This window comes from Larus michahellis, chromosome 5 (assembly GCF_964199755.1).
Source record: "Larus michahellis chromosome 5, bLarMic1.1, whole genome shotgun sequence".
In the NCBI taxonomy this organism is placed as follows: Eukaryota; Metazoa; Chordata; class Aves; order Charadriiformes; family Laridae; genus Larus; species Larus michahellis.
The window spans coordinates 8,280,418-8,303,074 of record NC_133900.1 but is presented as its reverse complement, the minus strand read 5'-3'; the positions used below and the strand labels follow the sequence as shown (position 1 = coordinate 8,303,074).

The 22,657-nt window shown below is 39.1% G+C and overlaps 1 long non-coding RNA gene across 1 annotated transcript; it reads left to right on the top strand.

Annotated features, from left to right (window-relative positions):
* The first annotated feature begins 11,459 nt into the window (after positions 1-11,459).
* LOC141743959 (uncharacterized) lies at positions 11,460-14,630 on the top strand. Its single transcript, XR_012587286.1, has 3 exons — positions 11,460-11,592; positions 12,702-12,851; positions 14,491-14,630. It is a non-coding gene; the product is annotated as an uncharacterized LOC141743959 (long non-coding RNA).
* The last annotated feature ends 8,027 nt before the right edge of the window (positions 14,631-22,657 follow it).

Here is a 22,657-nt window from a genome sequence, read left to right as displayed (position 1 = left end):
AGGCAGGAAGGTGTAGTTGCTTGTTCCTGCAAAGCCTTGGAGCAATGAGGTACACGATGCTGTATCTGCCACCAATACTATCGCGTTTACACACATAACAGGAGGATCCAAAATAACCTCACGCATTTGCCATTAATCTTTAAAGTGCGAGTGCAATTAACTTACTCAATGGGAAAGCTAAAAATCGCTTTCTGTAAGCAACTTCTTGCTGACATTTTGGCTTTGGAAGTGAAAAGGAAATATGGTGGCATCTATGTCAGTTGGTAATGAGATCGGCTTCAGGAAGACGTCCGTCTGCTCTGCTCGTTAGTCCTGATAGTTCCTCATTTGTAAGCATGCCTGTCTTATGGGTGGCACTGCATAGAGATTCAAAAGGTAGTTGGTCAACCTTTCATGATATCTGTATGTATTAGAAGTATATAATGCTTAACTTGAATTCATTAACTTTTCCTAGTAACTTGGAGCAACGGAGTTCATGAACGCATTGCTTCATTTATTTTAACTTCATCTCTCAGCAGTGCAGGACCTGCAGATTCTCTCGAGCTTCTGCTAAGCATCATTCTGTGAAGCCCGGAGAGAGACCTGATGAGCTGAAAAAGAAACAAAAACGCAGAAAGTTTTGATTGTTAGAACTGGTTGGATATCAGAAAGGACTCTTTTTAGGCAATTCTTTGAAAAAAATCAGTAACAAATTAAGTTTAATCTCTCTGACTTATGATCACACAAGTTATCTGAAGGGAAAAAGCGGGAGCACATCAAATGCAATTTGCAATAAGTCCTGGGTACAGCTTGTTCTGCCATCCACTGCAATCAATAAAAACCTTTCACTGATGTTAATGGTTTGGGATTGAGGCCTGCAAAGTGAACAGCTTCATCCTGATGATGGACTTGTGCGCTATTTCACCAAGTTTGGCACATATTTTGAGCCAAAATAGGAAAAGCGACAAAACAACTGATTTGCAAAAGGTTAGAACAATAGAAATTCATTTGAAAAACTATAACTTTTGCTTTATTTTTTTTTAGGTTGCTATTTGATCGTGTAAAAAATAATTTGAAAATGTATATTTCTCAAGCCTAAAAACTACGTTTGTGTCTGAAGCCTTCTTAATCCTGTTTTGGGTCAATATCTAGTAGAAAATGCAAATGGATTTGCGTGAAAGAGCATTTGGCAGAAAACTTGCAATTAAATAGTAATATCAAAGATTCAAACGGAAAAGCTTTCTTGCACAAAGCTTTCTTGATTTCTAGAATTTCTCGCCAAATATTGCTACTGAAGCCAGGATTTTGCTGTTTGTTTCTGTCTTGTGGAACCAGGGAGGGCTTCCCAGGCACGGTCTGGCTCCATGCTGGAACCGGACCAAGTCTGACAAGTCGGATTCCCCCAGGAGCGGGATGTACATTCATTTTCGAAAGAATGAGGTCTAAAGTTAAGGTAAGATTTACTGAAGTGGGGTTGTCTGTTAGTTCATGAGCAACTTTAGAGATAAAAATTGTCCTTTTAACGTATTCAAAACATAGTAATATTGAGCGTGCAAAAGGAATCGGTGAGAGTGTTCGTGTCACTTTCTTGTAAGTTAATAAATGGGACTGTTTGCATGTTAACCAGACTTTGACTTTTCTTGTCACCGTGGCACAGCTCACTCTAAATATCATTTACTGTGATAATTGCAATACTTCCGTGCATAAAACCCACGTGTCAAAAACCCTGCACCCCTTTTAAATGACCCAGTGCTTTAGAACAATTCTTCATATAACCGGGATCTTGCGATAATCCAAACTCAGAGGCAAGGAGGACTGATAAAGACAAAAGGGATTAGGGGCAGAGTAGGTAGATGGAACTGAGGAGGAGGAGGTCACAGAGAAAGCAGCAGCTCTGGAAGAAACTCCTGTTAAAGCGCAACTGTTCTGACACAAAGTTTGGGGTCTTGTAGGGTTAATATAACATTGGCTTGGCTACATAACCAGAAGAAAGGGCTACCTGCATAAAGCAGCATACCTTATGGATGTGGTCTGGAAACCTGTCTGGCAATGGAGGTGCAAACCACAAAAAACACAGTTTGCCTTTCTCATTATAAAAAGCTTTAATCTCTATGGAAAAATAATATTACAGGACTGGTCCGTGTTAACACCCCGATAATGGTTCAGACTGCCACATCTCTGATTAAGTCTGTTCTGGTATTTGGGATATTATAAATTCAGCAAAAGTGCATGAATGTTAGTCCAAAGCTTCAGTAGACTATTTAGTATACTGTAGTGAATTTCTGTTAAGGAAGTTGAGGGCACTTGATAATGCAATATTTCTAAGTGCTTTCTTTGCAGGCTATCATAGAAAATTCATTTAATAACCCAAAGTCTCTGAAAGATGACAGAAGTAGGAAGAGTGTAAGCAGATGGATTTCTGGAGGTCTGCTAGTGGTTTACAAGTTGTGATGGTTTTTCTGTTTGTTTCTTTTTTAAATCAAATTTCAATTGTGATAGATTTGCAGAATGCAGAAGATGCTGTGTTTATCCCCACCCCCCGCCCCAAAAAGTGGAGCATGCTTTTTGTTTGCTTATGCTCTCTGTTTACAGGACATACAATGCCGGCAGTCTCACGGGCAGCTGGACAGTGAGTGAGCATCTTGCGACAACTTATAAAGGTGATTTTTGTTTTATTAAAATGCATATTACCCTGAAGCAGATCAAAGAGTCAGAGTAGATTTGACTACATCATACATATTAATGAAGTAGAAATCTTTTTTGGAAAGACACAATACATTGATAAATAGTTTTAAAATTCTTATACCTGTTTCTCAATTTCACATGTCTCTTCTGGATATAAACAATTTTTTGTGAAAGAAGGTTCACATATTAATTTACATTATATTAAAAAGGGTTTATTCGTTTTTAAAAATACAACAAAGTTTTGAAAAAACAGCCTGTAATACTGGGGGGAATCATTAACTGATGATAGCAGTCACAATAAATAAATATGAGTATGTAAGCTCTCAGATATCATCTGAGATACTAATATTGTCATTTTATAAACTTGTTAGGCTTGTAAGATGGAAGAAGCTGAAAATGGACATACGAGAGAGAACAAAAGGAAATGCAGTATGGTACTTCCAAAAGTAATCACTCAAGAGAGAATTATTGCAAACCTAGATCCTTAATGGGAGGAAACTGCACAGAAGGCAGAAATGACTGAAATGACCAGAGATGACAGTGGCTGTAACAATGAGGTAAGCGCTAATGATGCAGTACAGAGGGAAAAATGCAAACACACCACATTATGGATCAACGAATAGATAGTCCCCATTTATGTGGCACCATTGAGACCATCCGAAAATGCCTCGTTGGCAGACAGTAGTGGTAAAGAGAAAAGTAGTGATACAGAATGCTCAGTAGGAATTCAGAAGTGAAAAAATCCCAGGAAATTGATTAAAATTGTTAGAACTATTATTTTTTTTTTGTAGTAGTAGTAAAATTCTTTCTATTGCTTGTAGAATTCACTGAATCACTTATTTTGGAAAAAAACCCCACCACCAACAAATTCTGTTTTACAACTTCAGAATACATTATGAGAGAAAATACTTAAGTTTTTTTTTGTTTTTAGCTTTGAATATTTCTTTTTAGAAATCATTTTTATTTAAGTAAATACTTTATTCTTATCAGAAAGAATATTTCTACCCCAAAATGAAGTCACATAAATATATATTGAGCAACCTGGTCTAGTGGGAGGTGTCCCTGCCCATGGCAGGGGGATTAGAACTAGATGATCTTTAAGGTCCCTTCCAACCCGAATCATTCTATGATTCTGTGATATGTGTGAGTGTGTGTTTTGTTATTTTTTATTTTTTTTTCCAGTTGCCAAATGACTGAGGTATTGAAAAACTACAGTGACTCAAGAAGAAAGGGAGACTAATGTATGTGATTGATATTTGTCAGTGGATAAAAATGGCACTCAGCAAGGCAACTCTGATTCCCTCAGGCCACAAAGCACTTGGAAGCAAAAAAGGCCATACAGTAAGTATAATTACAGGTTAAAAAAAAACCCACGCAACCAACAACCCACCCAACCAAAATCGTCTTTATTCATGCCCTGTTTTTTTTAAGGCACCCCTATGTAAGATACTTGCGCAACATTACTCTTAGCCATTTCTGCACAAAGTGGGGTGAACCTGCTGGGGTGAAGCCAGTGGACTCCTGGGTTTCATTGCTTTTAAAGCACTAAGGTATTACAGTCTGGTAGCAGCTACTCTTCAATTTGGGGCTTATGCGCTTTGACAAGACACTCTTTATTTTATAAACATCTTGAATGGAAGTTGGAGGGAAGTCCGCTTTGCTTTTTGGTTGGTTTGTTTTTTAAATTGTTTTTTTTTATTTATTTATTTTTCCTTCTTTTTTTTCCTTTCCAAAGTGAGTATATAAGGCTCTCTCAGTAACCTCCTGAGACCCTCTCTTCCATGCAGCTGCGGACAGTGGGGAGCAGCGATTTGCCTTCCCCCCCCAGCAAGAAGGACCAGGACATAAACTGCCACCTGGCAGGTATCAGAGTAGAGTCTAAGGACAGATTTGAATTTGTTTTAGAATATAGGTATGGCTCTGTTTAAGAACTTGCATAGGTTGCTGCTTTAGTTTCTGTAAGTTGGGGGTTTTTAATACTTTTCCTGGTTTGTTTTCTATAGCGTGATGGTGCTGTCGTTTGATACTGCTGCATTCCGCACAGTGACTATTGAGATGTGAAAGACCCATAGAAAAGCACTTGAGGCTTCTTGGACACAGATAAAATATTTAGGAAAAAAAAACCCAAAGGGAGTTACTTTTAAAAGTTATTTTTGGGAAGGAGTTTCATTCCAATAGTATCACTGGAAGAAGTGCGAACTTACCATTTTCTTATCAAGGTTTTGTGCTCAGTTTTCACGTGGTGTTTTGAAAATTCACCCCTACTGCCAGGTTTCAAATCATGAGTGAACTGAAGATAAAAAAAATGGATTTATCGTCAGCGATTGCTCAGAATCTGGATGTTACAGCAAATTCCAAGTTGCCCAGAGAAGTTTGAAATCATTCTGTCCACCTTTGACAAGGAAGGATTGCGACCCAGAGCTGAAACTAAAAGTTGTTAAAAAGGCAACAGTGTCAAGCGTATTGTGGGGGCAAATATTGTGATGCAGCTGAATGTCGTTGGGAGGCAAGGTACTGTATATCAGCCCTACATAATGAATGCAAATTGTTTTTTTAGGATCCAAATGGGAAAGCGTGAAAGGCTGCGAAAGCTGTAATTTATGATTTGTTCATTTAAAGCTTCAGACCATTAAGTACCCATTAAATCACTATTTTATATGCTGCTAAGTGCATCTCTATCATGAGAATAAAAAGATTGGTTTAATTCACCCTGTATCCAATAAAACATTTTAATTGAGGGCATTTGTGATAACAAATTGACTGGAATTGGAAAGTAAATTAATGCTGAGCTCTGATAACAGGACATCTTTGTGATTTTGCTTTTAGCGTCTTGTAGGTGCATGAACAGTTACGTTACATATGTGTTTATTTGTGTTTAGATTTCAATTACAAGAATTCTACCCCAAATAAAATTTTCATTGCGCCGGTAGGGTTCCCTAGACTCATGTCTTTCATACTAACTTTTACTGATTTTTACAGATCATCTCTTTTTAACCATTTTTACTGTGCTCTTGCCTCACTGCTGAGGGCCTCCATTATTTAGGCTGTGTCCTGAAAACGGGGGAATAGAAACAAGTCGATGAGAAGAAGTTGCACATTTTCCTCCCCAAGGGTATTTCAGTGTTTGCTTTCATTTCAAGAGAAGCTGAGGTTTTTAACACCTGTCTTCAGAATATGGTGATTTCCAAACTCATTCATTTGGAAATGTTGACATACTTTGTTTTGGCATTTTTGATTGGAATTTTCTCTGTGGGGCTGAGAAGTACCCCTCCCAGGATGAAGTAATTGAAATATGTGTAGCTAGATAATGAACTACACGACTAAATCTTCTACAGCAACTTGAATCTCTTGCTCGCTTGTGCTAAAGACATCCAAATTCCCATAAGGCAATATTCTAAGAAAAAAATGCAGTTGCCAATCATTGATTTTCAAGCAAAATGTGTTGTCCTGTTTAATACAGTGAATTGTTCTGATTTGGTGAAAACAGACCCAAGACTCAATTTTCTGAAGAAAAATTTGGCATTATGAAAATATTTCTAAACATGATTTTTAGGTAAAATTACTTCCTAATAGTTCTGAAATTGAATTCTATGTCAATATATGCATCTGAAAAGGTCACCCTCTGTCTCTCAGGGACTGCTGGATTGCTTCTGTAATGACTCTTTCTCATTAATGGGGGGGTTCTCAACTGTGGGAAGGAGAAACTGGAAAGCAGAAGGGCTGACGAGAATACCTATAGCAATCTGCAGCCTGGAAAGACAAGTAAAGGGCAATCCTGCAGATCCTGGCTCAGACACGCTAGCCAGTTAAGCAATTACATTATCCTGGGCTTCTCGGAGTAGCTTTTTCTGCCAGCCCATCTGGTCTTCTCCTTAACTTCTTGTGCAAGTTTCCTATTTGCAGCTTTTCCATCTTCCCCAGAGTTGCGTCTCCATCACACGTTTCTACTTTCTGGCTTTGTCTTTCCCCCAGCTTCTTCCCTATTATTGATCAAGTAACAGAAACTCATTGCTAAAAATTGCTAGACAAAAACTTTACGTTTTTATGTCAGTCTTCTGTGATTATTCAGTATGCTGTTAAAATGAGCTTTTAAAATATGTTTATTTTGAATCTGGTTTTAGTGACCCTCCTGCTTATCTGTACGTGAATAATTCCTCTAAGAATTTTCAAATTCGGTAGCCTAAAAGTTTTCCAGTACTTAAAGGGTGGCTAGGAAGAGGAGGGAGGAACCACATGGAGACAACAAGGGGCAACGTGTACAAGTTGCACTGGGAAGGGTTTCCTCTTGATACAAGGAAGAAATTCTTCTACAGTGTGAGAAGAATCAATCACTGGCACAACCTCCCCAGGGATGCGGTGGGGTCTCCGTCACTGGAATTTTCCAAGATGAGACCGGACAGGTTGCTAGATAATCTTGTCTAGGCTCCCTTTTCCATGAAAGGTTGGACCAGCTGATCTTTTGAGGTACCTCCCAACTTGGGCTGTTCCGTGATTCTTTTTTTTTTTTTAATAATTGAACCAAAGATAGAGGATGTCACAGGAAAAACCGAAGCACTTAAAGGAAGATGAAAGGCTACCTTTAAGAGGACTTGTGCACAAGTTTTGCAGCAGTGTCCCTCCAACACTTTGTGGGGTTGTTCTCTTTTATACCAGATCCTAAAATTCAGCAACTACAATACAGATTTATTCACATTTTCCAGGTATCATAGAAAAGACTTGGCTCTGGATTGCAGGGGTTTTGTGTGGTTTTTTTGGTTTTTTTTTTCCCCTTTAGCAGACCTTTTGTTTCTGCACATAGAAAATCAATCTTATTTAATGCATTGGGAAACTCTCTCTCTTAAGACTCACTGCCTTTCACTTTGGGTTATCCTCTCAGCCAAGTCCTGTGAGATTATAATTGATTTTAAAAGTCAGCAGCAAAAGTATTTGATCTTTAGGTGACAAACAGTCAACGAGGAGCCCTCAGGATCGGTGTTAAACGTCAGTGAAATTAGATTCATGCTAGGATAGGCAGATTAGAAAAATTCAAATCAGGCTGTAATAGTGACAGTAATAAGTGGAAACTCAGCAAAATGAATCTATTAGTCAACAATGTGTAATGTCATAAACTTGAACAAATGATTATGGAGCAGCTCAGGCCTGAATTAAAACCAAACAAGCTGAAACAAGCAATATCATTGAGATGGATAAGTAAATTTATTCAAGTGGATATCATGACACTTACATTAGAATAAAAGCCAAAGTTTTAACTCATCTGTTTAAGATAATCTGGACATCATCACTCAAAAGGGCAACAGCACCTGCGTGCGCTGCTACTGGTACCAGGATGTTGAACATTGAATGCTGAAGCCTGTTAGAGCTAGAGGGAGTAGAACGTTGTAGGCAGCAAAAGGTGTTAAAAATCTTCATCAGTTGTACTGTAAAAAACGTGGGATGGAACAAAGAAGTTACAGGCCATTTTCTCTGTTGCTTGCAGGTAACAGTGGTGGGGCTATTTACTGTTGTGCTGTCATAAGCTACCACGCTCAGGACCGTTTGGGCCAAAGCAAAAAAAGAAAATGTCAACTGACAACTAAAGAAAGGGCCAAAACCCCTTGTTGGTGGTTTTCCTCTTTCTCTTGTGGGGCTTTAAAGAATAGAAAACTATACAGAGCTTTATAGAAAACTGTACAGAGCTTACTTAGGGCCTCAAAAATGTTCTCAAGAAAACGTGCAAGGTATTTAGCATCAAGAACACCCCAAACAGGACTGGTATGCAGAACGGCAAGGCAACCTTAGCAAAAACCAAGGTCAAATTCAATTGACCTGGCATGAAAGAGCACAAAGCAGCCTGAAGCCACGTAGCCGCAGGAAAGATGTATAGGATACTTCAAACCTCTCGACGTAACCTCGTATAAAATAACCGTAAAACTGCTTCCAGGAAGAAAACCTTTCACGGCACGTAGTCTACTTCCTGAACCATAACAAATACAAATAATGAGAGAAAAAACACATTCTTTTGGAAAACATTAATGAATTAATTAAAAGGTATAGCACATAGTATTATGTCGTAGTCTTACATGCAGCTTATTTTCAAACAATGCAAAACATAGTCTTGAGGGATTTTAACGCTAGCTCTATGAATGCTATAAAATTTGGAATTTTTCTGTAAGGTCAAGTTTTCTAAATTATACCTTTAACATCTTCAGCAAATGAAGCAAAGAGTACAACATTGATTTTTCTGCAGCAAGAATGCTAAGTGAAAATACTGGAATTGTCCAACTGTAATATATAAATAGATTAAGAGATACATAATGCTGCAACAAAAATTTAAAGTTGTGCATAAAAACGAATGCTAGCACTTAAGTCGTGCAAAGTTTTACCTTTTTTGTTGTTTGGCATAAATGTTAGCAGAAACTAAGCAATCATTTTCTTTCTTACAGGTTTAGAACAGCAGGTGACACTTACTAGCAGCAAATCCAAGATGCCTCTGGATGCAAAGCAGCCATTCTGTTTAATTCATCATACCTTTTGGATCACCCTGTTGTAAGTCGAAAACATTTGCAAAAACAGAGCCTGTTTTATTTCTTTTCTGTAATCTGTGAGCCTCTGAAAATCTTGCTTCTTCCGATTGCCTATTTTTTAAGTGGAAAAATGGATTACTGAGCTTTATTTCTCACCCAAGATGTACTTAATTGGGATGGACCAGATTTCAGCTCATTCCCCGTTTTGTTTTTTTTTTTTCCCTGGATGTAGGAAACAGCATGCCAGTTCTTGCATATAAGTCCAATATAAGTCCACTCCTTTATGTGAAATCAGTAACTTCAAAAATATAAATACAGGTATAAAACTCAATCTAATGCGTTTAAATGACAAGGGGAATAAATGAGTAGTAGCTGTGCAATACAGGAGTACAAAAGCAAGCGTGGATTTAATTTTCATTCCAGGCCCAAATATTTAATCGTCACAGACGAAAAGTAGTGCACTCCATCTAGTCCACTCGTGTCGTTCACTCAATGCATGGAGCACATTAGGGCCTGTCTGTGAAATACGCATTATTCAAGTTAATGTAAAGCCTTCTACCACTGCTTAGAATGAGGTGACTTTTGAATCTTTTATTAGTGCTCTGAAATCTAGGCCTTCTCCAGCCTCCATTAAAGCCAGTGGGAAACGTTTTATTGACTGGAGTAAATGGCTTGAATGCCTCTCTGCCCCGCTTCCTCCTTTCCTTCCTTCCAGTTTTCATCTGGGTGGTGGCTTTCCTAGCTGTATCTCCAGGCGACGCAGGGAGATCGGCAGTTAACTCGGACACAAATGACAAGCCAAAATAAACTGCACAAATCCAGTTCTTTTATCTAACATTTTCAAGCTTGTGAGATGTTTTAGAGGGTACCTGGGTGACTTTGTGCCAGCTGGTGCCCTTGTAGCGCTCTGCCTTGGCCATGTTCTCATTTTCAAGGGCTTTCTGTTGTTTTTCCCTTCGTTGTACTAAAATCTCCTTGTTGCCTTGACAAATATTTGTTTCTGTTTCTGTGTAAGTAAACATCTAACATAAAATTGTTTCCGGATTCAGTATTCAGATGACTGCTGTGCTACTGTTTACCAGAGTTCAAAACCTGGGCAAATAGCAATTTGTTTGGGCTGAATAAGTAATACCTTATTTTAGAGGGCACAAATAGCCATGTAATTATTTTGAATTAAGAAATTACCATATCATTTCAGGCTCATTACATGGGTATTTATTCTCAGCAGATTATATGCAGACTGTTACAATAGTAACTAGTGTAACTTTTATTTTAAAAGGGAAATAGAGTAGGGACGTGCTTCTGGTAAGCCTTAAAGTCCTTAAAATGGGAGTTCCATCACAGAGTTGTGAAGTTCAAGTTGAAAAGTCTTTTTCAAGTTGAAAAGACTTATTATTCTTCCATAGCGTTTTAGTAGAGAAGCAACTAGCCAGTGCACTTTTTATTTTGCCCTTTTTCATGTTGCGTGGCAAAAAATAGATGGCAAACCACACAGTCCTAATGAGGAAGGGCAGAAGCCCTTCAGATGGCTGAAGGAATCACTTATGTGTGTTTCAGCTATAATTTCTATAATTTCTAAAAAAAATTGTTAAATCAGAAGTAAATTTCTGATGGCCATCATTCTAGTTTTTCCAATATCTTACTGGGAAACCAGCTCACCCTGAAAACTGTGACAATCTCGGAAGCTCTCTGTGGTAGCTGAGCTCTTGCAACAGAAGTGCCCTCAATTCACACAAGGGAAGCTGGGAGCTTTGGGAGCCGCAACTCAGGCAGAGGCTCTGAGGACAAGGAGCTGAGTGCCGGCTCCTCTTGATAATCTTCATTCCAACCTGGAAGTCAGGAAACCGAAAGCGCCCTCAGGACTTGATTCCTGCGCTCAGGCCCTGAGCACCACTCCCTGAACTCCTCAGATTGGTGATTTTATAGCTTTACTGTGAGCCACAAGGTTTGTGAACAATATGCATCGTTCCATCCATGGTTTCCATGTGAGTGATGGATTTCTCAATGGGGAGGGAGTAGTGATAATTCTGGAAAACCTGTGTTGTCAAAATACCGAAACAGTAAAGTAAAACCATATCCAGACTGGGTAACGGTGTCTATGACTTGTGTATCCCTGGTAGAGAGTAAGTAGTTGTCATTCTCTGAGCAACAGTCCTGGTATTGTTTAGGATATCCATTGATTTTAGCACTCTCTAATAGAGCAATTAACTGGTTTGTTAATGCTAATTCCCTGCCATTTTCTCAGTGTCCATCACGTTCCTGCGCTAAACTGCACTATGATGGTGGTGTGTGCTTCCACCTTTCTAGCCCTCACCTCTCAAGTGGCGGCTGCAACTAACCCCCCACCTTACCTTCATCCAAGAGATGAATGGACCATGGAGAAGGTGGACCAACAGCCTCTGAAGGGCCTGATCCTGTGGACACAGTGAGTCTTCGGGCCTCTTGTTACCTTCCAGCTTGTGCTGCAGGACACACAGCTGGCCCGAGTCCTTCGCTTCCCCGGTCCAACTTCCTCAAACAAGAGCAGTGTTGCTCTTGGTTTCCTTTCATGGCTATAAATGCTTATTTAATCTTTCTAATCTTCTTAGCACCAGCTGAAAAGACTAGCATGCAAAAATGTGAGAAATATTTGCTGTGAGGTAGAAATTCACCTAGTCATAAAGTAATTGCTTCTAAACTCTTAGTCATTCATGGCATGATTTTAATTGCATTACACTTAAGGGAACATAATGAAACAGACTTACAAATTTACCCTGGAGCACTTTTTCTGCAGTATTGGGTTGGAAAGCTGTAATTTGAATAAATGGAATGAGTAACTGAAGACAGACTTTCCCTCTCCCCAATACGTCTCATTTAAAAAAAAAAAGAAGAAGAAAAGAAGAAAACTGTATCATTTAAGTAATTAGCAAGATGTTGACAAAATGCAGGAAGCGTGCAGTAGATATTTTGTATCTCAGCTGAAAGCAAATTAATAAAGCAGATTTCTGTACAGAGAAGCTAAGCTTGTTTTCAGAAAGGAAAAATTCTTATTTTTGTACCATCAACTGAAGATGAAGAGGCAGTGAGAGAAGAAATGTCCATGAAAGCCTAGCAATAGCCTTGTTACTCATTTGCAAAAGGGAGAGCAATAATATTCAGAAAGCCCTTAGGTGTATTATATAGCTGTCAGACCTTGGGTCTTAGAATAGAGGAGATAATGACTGCTTTTGCTGCTCAGCACAAGAGAAACCAAAAGAGGTATTATTGAGGGGTGGCAGTATTTTGCTGTGATACGCAATAACAAGAAATTACTAAATTCTACATCAGACCCTTCCCCGTTTTCTCCTCCGCTCTCATCAGGTTGCTCTTGAGCCGCTTTGCTTAGACATCGTGGCAGTTTCCTCGGTTTGCTCCCCATCGCGTAGTCAGGGCTTTGCTGAAAGTCACAACTTGCTGCTTATTCGGATTCAGTGTGTCTCCTCCTTTGGTCTCGTTCCTTTGTAAAGCTGGCTTGATTTCAGTTAGTTAATTCAGGTCAATGCCTTCCTTCCACAGATGGTTGGAAACAGGCTGTTTTCCAGAGGCTTTGAGGATGAGCGTGTCCGGTGAGATGGGGCTGCTGTTAAAGAGCTGAACGTTGGCCAACTCACCTCAATACAAGCTAATGAGGATCACACAACTACGCATCTCAGATGCGTTTGTTAGGTAAGTCATTTAGTGATGGACTACCCCTATATATCTGGATGTTGCCCTTCTTGTTTGAAAATTGACCTCTAAAATAAAAGCAGATCGTGCCTTTACCTCACCCTCAAAACTAGGACTGATATTTTCTTACTTCTCAAAATCACCGGTTTTTGCTGCTGGGAATGAGAAGCATTCTTTCAGTGTTCTTTTGTCACCCCTGGTATTTTACAGTACTCTTAGAAAAGGTACAGTGAATAGTTGCACTTTCATAGTGACCCTTCACAATGTATATCAACAGATGGCAGTAACTGAGTCTCATTGAAAAAAACATACCTGAAAAAATGTCATAATTGGCTTTTTCTCTAAGAAAAAAATGCACTCTTTATGGATTAAAAAGAATGGAAGTTATTTCATAAATAAGGGTCAAAGTACAATTTCCTTTTTTTTTTTCTTTCATTCTCAAAAGTATTGATACCAAGTTGCTTAAAACAGCACCAAGCTTGCTGGAAGCCATAACCTGAAAGACTTCACAGGTTCAAAACACGGATCAGAAACAAGGATCAGTTCAATTCTGTGAATCCTTCATTGGAACCTAGTTGGAGACTTGTTACTCATGAACAAAGCATAAAGCTAAAGAAATTTGTAGTTGGAAGTTATCTCAAGAGGTCAGCTGATCCATTCTCTTTCAGTGGCGCAGAATCAAGAAGACGTACATCTCACATGGTCCCTATTTCCTGACCGAAAAAGAAAATTCTGCAATGATGTTGCCTGGGCAGTGTAAAAAATAGTAATTGTCAAACAATAGTGAAGGTTTTCCATAACACCAAGCCACAGTCTTATTCAGTGACAATTTATTCATCTCCTCTCATGACTTCTACTTATTTTACTGTAGTACAAAACACACAATTCATCATTGTATTGCTAGAGAAGTTTTGACAAAATCAAAATCTACCTTCTTCCAAAGGTTTGAGCATATTTATTATACATTTGAAGTGAAAACCCATTTTGAAACATCACATAGATTTTTAGATCACTTAGATTTTTCTCATCAGAAGCAAAATGTCACTGAAATCAGCGTAATCCAGTAAACTAAAGCATATGGCTGCCGATGTATCAAAACTTCTTGAAGGGAAGAAAATAGCCCTCTGGCAGAAAATCTCTGAACACCATAGCATCTAAATTCCTGGGTTGATGGAAATATTTTGTGCTTTTTTGCAAGCACTTTTTTTTTTTTTTAATCTTGATCATGATTAGTTAAATTCTTTTGTTTCAAATTCAAAGATTTCTTTCTTCTCCCTTTCTGCCAAGTGTTTAAGTGATGCTACAGTGAGAAACATTCTGAACAGATACATTTTTGTGGTATACATTTCTGTTAGCAGTCAGGGGAAATGCACTTGCCTGGTCACTGGCAAACCAATATTTTAAGATTTCTAGTTCAGAGCATTCTAAAATGCTGGAAGCACCCTGTGCCGTGTTGCACCCTCCGAAAGAACCAGTTTTTCCATGATATGTAAGGTACGCTCTATCTGGATAGAAAGGTATCTGGATAGAAAGGTATAGTAAGGGCACTTAATTTTTGTGTGCTATTATGAAATTTTGTACTTGTTGCTATATCATTTTAAAACTGTCATTTAATAATGTATTGGTATTACTGTTTCAGGCTTTGAAAAGCATGAAGCACTGCCAGACCCCATTGCGTTACGGCCTGCCCAGACTTGGGACTAAAATATAACTCCAGATCCCCAAAGCCCCAGTTTAATGCAAGCACATGGAAACGTACCGCCAATGGACAGAGACAAGAAGGTAAGGAAATAAACTCTGCTGATTGGTATGATTGGTGGTTACCCCCGCAACTTTGAAATATTATTGAAACGCAAGATACTTCAGCTACATTTACTGATCTATAAGAAGCAACACAGATAGCGTTTCTTTAGGGCACCAGTGGGAAGGAAGTTAAAGAGCAGAGCGTGTGTTGTTATCTACCCCAGTCTCCAGTTAAGCTAGAATGCACCAGTATTGCATACATATCTACTTAGATAATGTTTTTTGCACTCTTCGTTCTGATCTTTCTTTTACAATCTTGAAACTACTGAAATAGATGTCTATATGCTTCTGCCTGCAATCTAAATAAATGTAATTTTAATCCAAAAGTTAATCTTACTTGCGTATCTACAAGGTGATATGGTGCATTCAGTTTACGAGATACATTTTTAATGACGAAAAAGAACCGTTAAGTAAATTGGTGAAGAATATTATCCATCATTTTCCCCAAATCGTAATACATCGTTTGATTCAAACCTTTGTCAGCCACAGAGCAGTTCATTTTCCTAAACCGAACATTAGAGACAGCTGACTAACAGTAATGTTGCTCAAAGAAAATTGAGCACACACTGTTAAATGGGGCAAATAATATTACTGTTGTCAGCAGCGTGGAAGTCTAAATTCCTGCAGCTGTTTGCAGAGGTGTATCCTGGTGTCCCTTCCTCTGCTCACCCTGTGGCACTGGCCACAGTTTGCATTCCCAGATCCAAAAAAAAGAGGTTTTAAGTGGCACATGTGTTTTTTTCAGTTGTTTGAAAATCCAAAGCTCAGATATGATCCTTCCTGAAATCACATTCAACGCGTACTGAAGTGTAAGGGTGGAAATGAAGAGATTTAGCCTAATTAGATTCATCTTCACCTGCGTATTGTATCTGTCCAGAGCAGAACCTGAGTCTGTAAGCTGTAACCAGAGCTCCATTCCCATTTTTCAGAGCAACGTAGAGTCACTGTATGGAAGTTTGTGCTCAAAGATCTGCTATGAAGCATTAAGCAGGATTTTTCTTTCCACAGTCATTTAATACAAGTAAGAAAATCTATCCTTACTTTATGTAAAGGAAAGAATCCCCAAGCTGCTAGAGGAGAAGGTGGATTTCCAAGGATTAAAAAAAAACAAACGCACTTCATAATGGCTGACTTCAAAGAAAATTGTGTGATCCGTTTTTCCAAGATAACTTTTTTTTTGGCCATGGGGTTATAGTAATCCTTTTTCTATAGTAAAAAATTCTCATCCATAGTTGAGCCCTTTCTCCAGAATGTATACTCCACTATTGTGGTATAAAATTATTTGTTCTTGCCAGTAAAAAAACAGGATTCCCCTTTAATCAGATGGATAATATTTATTGTACGGACTGAGACTATGGGGTGTAATGTTACATGCAGGCCTGTATTTCAACATAAAAACTATAATTCCATTCCAAAAGGCTTGTTATTTGACAGATCAGGATTAAAAAAGATTGCTTTCATAAATGGAAATGCAGGTGTATGTAGTCAAGGTGATGTTGGTATAGACACACAGCCACAATAATTTTGTACCTTTTAAAAACGTTTAAAATTTTAGCTGTAAAAGAACCAGAAGAAATATCCACCTGTTGCTATCTTTAATTTGGTCACTGTACCCATAGAAAATTAAATAGAGAAAGAAAAGGAGGTAAACTCCTAATACCATGAGTTATCTTTATTTCATATCGTCTATTTCAAATCATGCTGTTCTTTAGCTTTGGAATTACAGATGGCGGTTGCACTATAGAGCTTCTGAAAGCATCATGTAGGTTTAAGCACCAGACCATCAGAATCCCAGCTGCTAGTTAACAATCAAGTTTTGATTTAATTTGATCTAATCTTTTTCCTTTTTCTAATTATTTTTTCTTCCACTAGAGTGGAGACAAGTTTGGGTTGGTTTTTTTTTTTAAAAAGAGTAGTATAAGAATATAAAAGAAACATAGATACTACTACCAACGTTTTTTTCTTCTCCCTGGCCTCCCAGTGTGCAGAAGATTCACAGCCTCTATTTTGCGAGGGTTGTTGGGCTGATGAATAAATGTTCTGCAGTTTATTTCGCAGACTTCAAGTCTTCCCTTGGAGCTTTCAAAATAGTCGTTTGGATTTGCAAACTTTCACAGCACTTCGGCAGTACTTCGTACTTTTCTAGACAACAGAGGCCTTTCCCCAGACACATTAATTATGCAGGCAAACCTAGCATATTATGAAAAACGCCTGTAGAGATTCTTAGAGATCAAACTATGAGGTCAGTAGAAGAGAAAGACCACGCTCTTGCCTCTTTTTGCTGCCAGACACCCCGGCCCTGACAGACAGCAGGTCACTGCATGCTCCTTTGCCCTCCTCTTTTTATTTCCCCAGCAAGCTGCACAAATATCCACCCCCCGCGTAACCAGCCGCAAGGCTGAGCAGGACACACTCAGTGTCAAAATATCCTTGTGGCCTAAGAGCGAAGCGTGGGATGGGCTTTGCAAGCATCTCTCTTGTGGTAGCTTGATGTGGCGTGTATTTCCTTACACTGACACACAAGTGGTCAGTGCTACAAAGATCTTAATAAGATCTATCGAGTTTGTCCCGATACGCTTGGTGTGTTACTCTACTCATGGGAACTTACTAGGTTCCAACTGAAGGCTGAAAACCAGCCATTCTTGTACTCTAGTCTCTGTTAAATCACTTGAGCTAGTTTCTGATGACTCTACTGCGTTTTTGAAGGGGTGCACCCGGTCCACGTGCACCTGCTCTGAGTAGAAATCTCCACAGAGTAAAGGCAATCTGAATTTGAAATCTCAGAATAAACAGGATGTGTGGGAGTAATGACTTCTATCTCCATCTTTCTTTCTGAAGATACAGATGGTCCCCGGGGACTGTCCCTGCTCTCTGTGGGTACTTCTCCACCAGCAAACCCCAGAGGACCCCCGAATCCAGAGATCTCGGGTGCAAGTCAGCTCTTTGTTAAGGTGAGATCTCCTTTTCTCTCCTTTCCCAGACAGCCTTGGAAGGAAGACAGCAAATCAAAGTATGCTCCGAGCAGTCGCCTGGTAGGTGGAGAGGATCCTGGAGCATGCTGTGGGGGCTCTGCCGGTCAGGTGTTGATGTCCCTCTTGTCTTCTCTAGAGTAAGGACCCTTGGCTCACAGATGACTTCTGGCAGTGCTTGAAACAGGTGATGTGAATACATATTATTTACTAATGTTTTCTTCAACTCATTTGTTTGTCCTTTCCCCAGACTGACCTGCTGTCATGCTTAATAGTGTCAATATGCTGAGTTTGCTTTCTGAAAATACGTTTTCTTTACAATTACAAATTCACAGAGACCCTGCTAATGTGATTGTTTTAGCACTGAGGGTGTTTTGCTGTAGTGCTAGTTGTGTGCTGGAATACCCAGCGGCTGTAGAAGCGGTTCTAATATTATTGTTTCAATCAAAATAAATGCGATAAAGACGGAAAGAAACCCGTTAGCTAAGAACCTTGAAAACGCATTCATGCCTTCTGCTAGAGCCATGAAATTGCAGCAAATCTAAATAAATAGAGCAAATGAAAATTTTGCATTGTGATTAATTCAAGTATCAGAAGATACCTGTGGCTTTCCAGCCCTTAATTAAACCATAGGTATTTCTTTGTTTCCCCTTCCTATGTGTGTTTTGCTTTTATCAAGGATGGACAGCCTAAAAGGCTTCAGGATTGTGCTTTGTCTCAGAAATGGCTCTGGCTGGGCACTCTGAGAATGACGGCGAGTCTGTGGTTTGCTGTGAATTAGCCTCGTGCGCTTGCTGGGACTGGAAATCATGTACTGTAACTAAGGCGATAGACAATTCACGGCTTTAATTCTGTAAGGTTCAGGGAGCCTCCTGCGAAGTGCTTGCTTCTAGTGCATCTTGGAGGACTTGAAAGAACATGAGGTTTGCAGGAAAAAAAAAAATGAAGAAAAAATACGCAAATCCTAATGCAAATACGTTGTTTCCTGTCAGCTTTTCTAAGTACAGACAGCATGTTACAGCTCATTGTTGATGAAAAGAGCTCAGTTTTCCAGCAAAATACCCCTTTTACTTTTCTCAGGCAGGGAAGAGATCTGTTTTCTGTTTCAGCTTTTAAAATGTGGCACATAAGGGGAACTCCATTTCTTTTGTCAGGATGCAAGAGTAAATACTCTGTATTACATATACCCACTAATTATGCGGAGTCTCATGATTTTGTTTGATTCACTGGCATTTTAAAACGTAAAAATATTTCTTTCTGATATGAAGTTTAAAAAAAATACAAAAAGAATAAGAAAAAAGAAAAAAATCGCCCTGGGAGAGTTTGAGACACATGCTCTGTGTTTCTCTCCTTTGCATTTCAGGCAGGAGCCCTTCCTGGAGCTGTGAGCGTAGGCTTGGCTCATCCCTCCAAAGCCACGTTTGGATGCTAGCCCACATGGAGCTGAGTTTAGCTATCTCTGCCACACAGTCCTTGACATTAGGAGGCTTTTCTGAGTGATTTGAGAGGGCGTTGAAGAAGACCAGTGGAAGAGTTTGGCAGGCCAGGGAGAAACACAGATCCCAGCTGTACCCAACTGGGAATCTGTAAGCACAGCTTTTGTCTCCCTGCAGAAACAGCCGATTTCTCAGCTTCTGTTTTCACCTCTGTTTACAAACAACTGCACACGCTGTTTTTAGAAAGCTTGCAGTAAGCATGTACACCGGCCTGTGGTACGCTGTAGTGTTTTATCCATCTCCAGGAAAACAAAAGCCAAATCCCAGAGTCCTTTTCAGGAGGGAATCCTGTGTGGCATCTCAGGATCCAGAGTGCAGGTAGCAGGTAAGAAAAACGGTGCAAAATGGGGCATAATAATTACCTCCTAGTGTCTCCCCTGAAGTGTGATTATTCCTTGTTCCTTCATAGAATCCTCCAGTTTGGAAGGGACCGAGTCCAACCATTAAACAAACACCGCCAAAACCACCACTACACCACGTCCCTCAGCACCACGTCTTTTAAATACCTCCAGAGATGGCGACTCCACCACTTCCCTGGGCAGCCTGTTCCAATGTTTGATAACCCTTTCGGTGTAGAAATTTTTCCAAATAGCCCATCTAAACCTCCCCTGGCGCAAAATCTGTCTGGGATTTATATGGCACTTTCCGAGACTTACAGTTGGTTTGTTCTCTTTGTTCATTTTTTCCCCTATCGGTTACAAACTCATATAAAAAACCCAGGCTAATTTAGAGTGTAACATAATCAGGGGTTTTGCTTATTCATAACAATTTATTAAGCCGTGCAGAGATACTTCTATTTTAAAAGTTTTTAGATTGTGTCTCTTACCTTCCTAAAGAGTAGTAAATGCAAATAGCTTATACAATCAGCTCTATCTGCTTAAACTTGCTAAATCATAAGGAGTCACGTTACAAAACAGCGCAGAGCTGTTCCAGGCAACACTCTAAATTTATGGTACAATGATGCCAGATGACAATAGAATTGCAAAGGAAGTGCTTAGTACATCAAAAATTAATACCTAGTGAGTCCATTTTTTTATGGCGATGATTATAAGTATTCGCTCTGTGTTTGAACATAATCTGCTCAGAACAGCAGTTTACTAAATGTACTAGGGATTATTGAACAAAATACAAGTTGAGGTCGCGTTTGGGTTTTCATTGGGCAAATAACTATCATTTTCTTCTCAACCAAAACTAAAACTGCAATATCCCTGGAGTCAGTGCATACAAATGGGAAGTGTTAACTGTGCTCTGAGCGATGCGGAGGTGTACAGGGGAAAATAAGCACATCGCCCCGTACTTTTCTTAGTTATGAGAATAAATGTATCCTGTGACTCCAGGAGCTGTTACTGGAATATTAAAACACTGACCAAACATCATAAGAGGTGGCGATGGAGTCATGGGCAGCTACCTTAGTATATATACACAATAAAGTAGGACAGTGACAAAAGGCCGTCATCCCTCAGCGGAAGACGGGAGGGAGGGAGGAGTTCAGCCTCTCTCGACGTGGGGCTGACTCAGTTCCTCCCAAACAGCAACCAGACCTTTGCACTGTACCCTTCAAATAAAAGTTTCGCAAGCCTTGTAATTTCGCTACCTTGTAATCCCTTTGTTATATTATGTACCTATTTTATTTCAAGTAACAGATCGGTTATAAACATTTATTTTTAATAATGAGTCCCACCTCTGGGCATGCTGAACCAGAACTCGTGTATGGTTTACCCAGCACTCCCTGTGCAGCTCTTTCCCTCAAATGAAAAACGCGCAACTTAATCAGTTGTAACCTGAGCTATATACCAGGAGGGCTGTTGATCCTAAATGTGAAGAAATCACCCTTTTTTTTTGTTGTTTATTTGTTTATTGTTTCATTTTATTTGTTTGTTTGACTTTGTTTATTATTTCAGGTTTCACAGTCTCATGCGACAGCCATATAGTTTATTTTAGCAGCAATCATAAAATTGAATTATTTGGTCCTAGGCATGCTCTTTGCTAATTTGTGATGCGGTGAATTTATTTCAGTCAATTTTGTATCTTTTACCACTGCTCCTCGTGTGCATTTGCATACAAACCCAGACAAACAACTATTAGAACTGAAAAAGCATTCGGCTGGGTTGTTTGTGGCATGTAGTGTACCCTGACTAATTAGGTCAGCATTTACTGTAGTTAATGTGCAATTTATTCAAAATGCAAAGGAGGTATAAAGAGGGTCACTAACTGTGTGCGTGTTAAACTATGAATTTCCTTCCTCTTTTTTGCCCTCTCTGATTTGGAAATTTTCCTGCCTGTGTTACGCAGGAGATAATGTAGATGCAGTGTAAGACATTAATGAGACCAGCCCAGCTTTTTTTTTTTGGCCAAGCCTCCTCCTAATGATCCGATAGTTTGTTGCTACAGGAAAGAGAGAGAGATGCATCTCTGGAAACTAAAGGTCAGACGCCCTGGGCTTGCATGGGCTGATGAGACCCGAGGAGAAAAGAGAAGGGTGATGCTTTCTCCGTGTTGAGAGTGGCCTCTCGAAAGAAATGTATTTGAAATAACAGTGGTCAGAAGCAGCATGTCACCAACCTCCCATTCAGTGGTGCTGGAGAAAAAAGGGAAAAAAAAAAAAAAAAAGCTCAAAACCTTGAATATTTAACGATGGCTGAGCAAACTTAGAATGAGCTGAGGAAGAGGAAAAGTCACAGAAGTTAATGCTCCCAAAATACAGCAAAGCTCAGTAGTCCTTAAAAGCAATTAAAGAGCTTTTACCATCTGTTAAGTAATTACCTATCATCATTAGTTATTAGAAGTAGGAAATGATGTAAAGGGCACAAACATAATATAAAAAGAACAGCCAGATTCTTACGGGTTTCTTGAATGAGGTCATAAAAACTTGATTATTAATACCGAAATAAAAATGACAAACATTTACGGGCGTTTTCGTAGCCGCTCCGCTTCAAAAATAAAAGCATTACATTTTTCCTAACTGTAAATATTTAACTTGATTCTTGCAGTTGTTACTAGTATGATAAGAAATTTATTATAATATTCATCTCCAAAAACCAACATAAGATGAAGAAGATTTAGGGTTTCTAAATTCAGTGCATTATAGCTTAGCTAAAACCAATTATGGGAAACACAATTTGAGGATCATGACTTGGAACAGATTAAAACCAAGTAACCAAAAACCCCCAAAGCTGTGTGTGCTTTCGAGCCGCGTGACTCTATGCATAAACATATGCACACATTCTTACTTGTATATCAAAATGGGCTTCTCTTTCCCTAATCCCGAATTCTAATTTCTATTTTTCCCCCTTCTTAGTCAAAATAGGTTCCCTAAAATGTATTTCTTTCAAGGTATTAGCTGCATATCTTTAAACTTTCTGCAAGAATTTAAGTCTATAGGTCTGAGGTTGCAGAAGGATCCTTGGGTATGTACTTTGCCAGCTTTTAGTCTTATTTCATTCAGAGAATGGGCGATGAACTATGTTGATAAATCTCACTGCAAGTTCATAGTGCACATTAGAGTTATATGAATGCATGAAAGCTCTGTCTGCACAAT